We start from the raw sequence: 6000 nt of genomic DNA, 5'->3' as shown, positions 1-6000 counted from the left end.
TGCTGCTGGTGCCGAGCGGCTTTGGCGGGATGGAGCCTCTCTGCTCGGGTGGAGAGTGAGGGGTGGGGGTGGGATCCTCGTGGAGACTCCCGGCTGGTAGGCTTCTCTGTTCCTGGCGATCCGCTGTTCTGTACACCAGTACCTGGTGATCTGAAAGCGGCCCCCTGTGTCTCTGCTGTGTCTCTTGGGGCTCCCGCAGGCCAGTAAAGGTTGGGGGAGGGGTCTTCACTTTTCTTCTGAAATTCTTCTTTTCCTTTGTTTCTTTTTTGTTATTCTCCGCCTCTAGTTTTTCTCTGAGTGTTTGTCTTTTTGTTGTTGTCGGTCTCTTGGGGAGATTAAGCGTTGGAGCTCGAACTCTCTTTTTGGTTGGAGAGAGCTGTGGCGTTTCCCTACTGCCCCGTCGCCATCTTGGTCCCCCCCCACACACAGAGTAATTTGAGAGATTTACTCCACTGAAGTGAAATGGTGTCCCCTTCTCAGGACAAGTTCTGGAACCTCAGAGAACACTTTGCTTGGAAATCAGGTATCTGAAGATGTGTCAGTTAAGATGGCTGGAATGAACCCTAACCAAGAAGAGCACTGTCCTGAGGGCTCAGGCCCCGTGGAGATGTGGCCTCGCGCGCCCTTGCTCTGCAGTTCTCTGAGACTTCTTGTTTGTCACCTGTGCGTCTTCAGTGCGTGGGGGTGTTAAAACCTGTATTTGATGAGGTTGTACGGTTTCCTTTTTCATTTTTCTGCCAGTCCTGGGGCTTGAACTCAGGGCTTTAGCTTATTACTCAAGGCTGCCTCTCACCACTTGAGCCACGTCAAGCTTTTATAGTGGTTCAGTGGAGATGTCTCACAATCTTTTCCTGTGAATCTGAACTCTCAGACCTCAGCCTCCCAAGTACCTAGGATTACAGGCACGAGCCACTGGCTCCTGTTATTTCTTTATGTATTTGTGGGTTCCAGTTTGTTCTCAGATGTGTAGTTTGCTTTAATTTCTCCTACTCCCTGGCTTATCTTCTGTTCCCCTTAGCAGTATCTTCTGAAGAAAATTTTAATGAAGTCCAACTTATTTATTCTTTCCTAGAGTGTAGTTGAACATAAAAAGCCATCTCCATCTCCCTTTCATGTTATCTTCCAGGAGACTGGTACTTTTCCTTTGTGTGTTAGGGTCTCTGATCCATTTTGAGTCAATTTCTGTGAAGGCTTCCCAGCCCAGCCAGTGAGTCTCATCAATGGGATCGACAGAGCACTTATCTGATGCGGACCTGACATTAACAGACCCAGGCTCTTCTCTGAAGTAATTATTTTCTATTTGTCTTGTCTGCCGATGGTGGCCAGAGCCTGTTTCTTCAAATTCCACCCTGGAAACTCATTTGACTTCATGACACATGATTCTTTCCCTCTCTAGCCAAAGTTCAGTCTTCATCAGAGTTGATTCACTCTTAATTCTAAGAGAGAATCCCAGTCGGCTACTTGGAGGTGAGATAGATAGATGACTGACAGATTTGATTGAGTAGTACTGGGGGATTGAACTCAGGGCCTGGAGCTTGCTGAGCCAGTGCTCAACCCCTTGAACCACATCCCTGGTTCTTTTGGTTTTCACTGTTTTTCAGATAGGATTCTGCATGGTTTGCCAGTGCTCCAGTCTCTGCTTCCCAGGTGCGGGACGTACAGGGTGTACTGCCGGCCTGGTCTGGAGGAGAGCATCCTGGCGTCACGTCCCATGGTCAGCCCGGAACACAGCTGCTCTCCATTGCCGCTTCCTCTGGAGCCTGGTGCTGACCTCTCGGAGCCCGGGGTATCCCCAACACTGAGCTCAGGGCCTGGTCTTGGGGGACATAGCACAGTCCACCTTTGCTTGCTTTCAGCCAGAAAATAGGTCCCGGGTCACGTGACCCTCTGAGAAACATGATGCCGGCTTTTTACACATCTTTAACATCATCTTAGTCTTCTGAAGTATTAGAAGATGTAGAAGTATTACTTCCTTTGAAAATTTTTTAAAAGTATTACTTTCTTATACCAACTGGTTTAAAAAAATGAATGCAAGCAGGCACCGGTGGCTCACGCCTGTCATCCTAGCTACTTAGGAGGCTGAGATCTGAGGATCACGGTTCAAAGCCAGCCCAGGCAGGAAACTCCGTGAGACTCTTATCTCCAATAAACTACCAGAAAACCGGAAGTGGTGCTGTGGCTCAAGTGGTAGAGCATTAGCCTTGAGCTGAAGAGCTGAGGGACAGCGCCCAAGCCGAGTTCAAGCCCCATGACTGACAAAGAAAAAAAAAAGATATGAATACAAAAACCAGTCATTAAACTAAGTGGCAGTTTTACTATGAACTATTTTGTTGGGGGAAAGGCTTGAGCTCAGGGCTTGTGCACTGCCTCAATTTTTTTTCCCCTCAAAGCTGGTGCTCTACCACTTGAGCCACAACTCTACTTCTGGGTGTTTGGTGGTGAGGTGCAGATAAGAGTCTAGGACCTTTCTGCCTGGGCTGGCTACCTGTGTAGCTAGGACTACAGGCAATAGGATAATAGGAGTTTTGATGGAAGTTGATGGGCTTGCCAATCTGCTACACTGAAATCTGCTTTTGATGAAAGACACGTCCCCCTCTCGTGACGTGACTGCTTCCTCTCATGCCCTGACCAACTTCCTTCACCTCTCCTCCCTCCAACCACAGGAGTTTATGTTCAGAACGTTTCTCTTATTTATGTGGCATCCCAAAGGCTCTCGGGATGAGGAGCATGAAAGCACAGGACCTCACTGGACGAGACACAAGCTCAGAGATAAAATCAGGAAGGTCAAGATGTCAGATGATAGCATTATAGTCTTAAAAAGTAGAATATAGTTTTTGTTGGGTGGTTGTACCAAGGGGGTTCGATTGTGCAAGGCAGGTTATGAGTACAATGCATCTTGATCACTGTCACCCCTTCTAACACTGTAGACTCCCTACAAGTGGTGCCAAGGCCTAGAGGATTGTCCTGGGGTTCCTCCCTCCAGAGTCTGGGACCTCGGCCCCAGTGAGCAGGAGGCCCTGGCCAGGCAGCCCTCCATGCTGCCCTCCACTGGGGCAGCCCCTCCCCCAGGGACACCCTGTCTTCTCCATTCTGCATGTGTGGGTATGCCTCCCTGGAGCCCCTTCCTGAGGACTTGCTGGCCCAAGATACAGCCTCACATGCGGTGTCGGGTCCACGTGCCACACAGTATGAGGCGGCCTGGGCCTGATTCACAAGACACAGATGGTGTGGGACCCACACTCAGTTCGTGGCCAGGGCAACACGTGTAAGACCACAGCAAGCTCGGCTCTCTGAAAAGGTGACTTTCACATTTCATCCTTTCATCCACCAGCTCAAGCGCAAGCAAGCCTATCAGCTCACTTCTCATTTCTGTGGACCCAGAACTGAATTTGTGCTCCAGAAAAACCTCCTATTATTTTACCTCCTACATTTCTTTTCTGTTTATGGAAGACATTGAACATAACTGTTTACTAAAATTTATTTAACTTCCCCCCCCAAAAGAAAAACCTCCTATTGTCCATATGTGCACAGCCCAAACCCAGGGGCCTCCTGTGGTCCCCTGCCTGGCATCGAGTCAGTCCCAGGAGCCCAGCCTGGCCCGGGGGCACACGGCAAGCCTGGCTCTTCAGATTGACGTACATGCTGCTCCAAACCCTTCTCATTCTCCTACCTCTCCTCCTCCTCTCAGCCACCACGCTGAAGACCATGACCAGACTGCGGCTGCGGTCCTCCTGGCACAGTTCTCTCTCCCGTCCCCACAAGCAGCCTCATAATTATGGCACAATTATTGTTGGGTGGGGTCAGGCTGCATGATCTGAGCTGGGCCATTTATCTCTGTGTCTCAGACTTCGGGTGGAGGAGGAGATGGTCAGAGCCCTTTGCTTCCCCAGATGCACACTGGAGGGGCCCTATCCTGGAGGCCATGGTCCAAGCCATACCTGCTGGGTCCTCCAGTCTCTGTAGGAGCCATGGGCCCTTGCTCTGGGCTAAAGGCCCCTCCCTGTCAGCTGACTGCACCCTCTCAGGGCAAGGTCTGAGTCCCATGCCCTCCAGGAGGCCAGGAACCCAGAATCCAGCTCTCATACACATCTGTGGAGAGTCATGAACCCAGCCCCTGGGGACTTGCCTGTTTCTCCACCTGCATGGTGGCGTAGCCTGTATTTCTGCTGCTGAGGCCACTTCATTCGTACTGACTGATTATGAACTACCTGGTGCTGCTCCTCTTGGACCATCCCCTGTGTGGGACAGCCTTCCTGAGACTCAGGAGCCCTGCTGCCTGAACACACCTGCAACCAGCTCGAGAGGAGGCCAGAGGGACTCTTGGGGGCCTGGCCCTCTCAACCTATGGTGGCTTTTCTTGGCTCGGGAAGGGCTCTGTACCCTCGTTTAGGTCTCGAGGTGACAGCCGGAGCAGAGCTGGAACTCAGGGAAGGAGGGGACATGGCCTGGCTGAATGACCTCTCCCCACTGGCCAGGGAGAGCTATTCCCATGAGCTCGTCAGCCATCAGAAGCCGCTCAGCTCCCCATGTGGCCTAGAGAAGATTATCATTTGTTTAAGAAAAAATAGGTTTCTTGAGGCAATGATAAAGCCCCCTGCACTAAGTTGTACTGCTAACTCTGAGAGGCTGGCATGGCTCTATTATTTTTTTTAAAAGATAATAACAAGGCTGTGTTCATCAATTTTCTTCCTGCAGAACTAGACCATCGAGGCGGGAACCCGTGGCATCCACACTGCACTGCTTGTACCAGTGGAACCAAGAAATCACACCCTGGATGTCTGGAAGGCCACCGGCTCCAGTGCTCAACACCTCCCCCTCCCCACCTGACTGCAGCCCTCTGGGGAGGACACAGATGGCAGCCTCTGTCCTGCAGCACTGGCCTGATAAGGGCCACCCACCCCCAAGGCTGTGCGGGGCACCTCAGAGTAGATGGGCCCCGAGCCCCAAACAGGCAAAAGCTAAAGACAACCCAGTTTGGATGCCATGTCCACAGGCTGGAGTCTCTGTAGAGTTTAAGTGAACAGGGTACAGCGCCACCTTTCTCTCCTGAAAGCCTGCAGTGCACCACGGCCAGCTGAGCCTGTCAGCAGGCCTGGCTGCTTCACCTGTTTTTCTATAATGTTCTGGACAATCCACAAATGGTCTCCTTGGCCTGAGGACCCTCACATGATGGAAGTGATAGGCATTTGAGGTTAATTATCTGTGGATGAGCTCTGTGAGCCTAAATGTGAGAACCCTGTAACAAGTCTGGTGAGATTGTTAGTGGTGATGTCAGAGACATGGCACCGGGGGTGGTTGGAGTGAGGCCAGGGTGAGCTCAGGAGGCTGAAGCCTGCACAGGGAACAGGACAAACAATTCTTGCTGCCTGAGCAGTCACGGCTACCTGACCTTGAATTGCACCCAGCTGTCCAGCACAGAGCCTGGTCCAGCTAACTCTGAACACAGGCCTCTAGGGACTGAGTGAACAGCCACTACCAGGCTGAGATTTGAAGGGAACAGAATTCAAGGAGCTCTTCTGGAGACCATGACCGCATCAGCAGCTGATGCTTTCCAGGGGGTTTCTGTGAAGATTCACGTTTGTTCCAGTCATCTTTCAAGTGCTGCCACATGCTGTCATGGCAGAGCCGTGGCTGCCCCCGGGGCCCCAGCTGGACACGGCTGCAGGCCTTCCTCCTGTGGGACTTGAAGTCCTGCCTGGGTCAGGTCGGTGCAGACCACACACAAGCAGAGCGCCACCCGTGGTAGAACACCTGTAGCCTCTGCTCAACTCATAGGCGACTCCTCCCTCGGGGAACCATCCAGACACAGACATTAGTGGCCAAGGGGCAACAACCCAGGGGCAGGGACGCTGACCCTGACGCACTCAGCCCCCCTTAGGCTCCTGAGCCACTCGCAGAGTGTCCTGCTTAAGTCTGCAGGACTGGCTTTTGCCTGCACGGTGTTCGGGGCGAAGGCCCCTGCCTGCCAAGGTTGTCTAGCATTCACCCTTCACTCCCATT

Source organism: Dipodomys merriami, unplaced genomic scaffold (assembly GCF_024711535.1).
Source record: "Dipodomys merriami isolate MVZ:Mamm:240054 unplaced genomic scaffold, mDipMer1.0.p SCAF_32, whole genome shotgun sequence".
Taxonomy (NCBI): Eukaryota; Metazoa; Chordata; class Mammalia; order Rodentia; family Heteromyidae; genus Dipodomys; species Dipodomys merriami.
Note: the sequence above shows the minus strand (reverse complement) of the source record.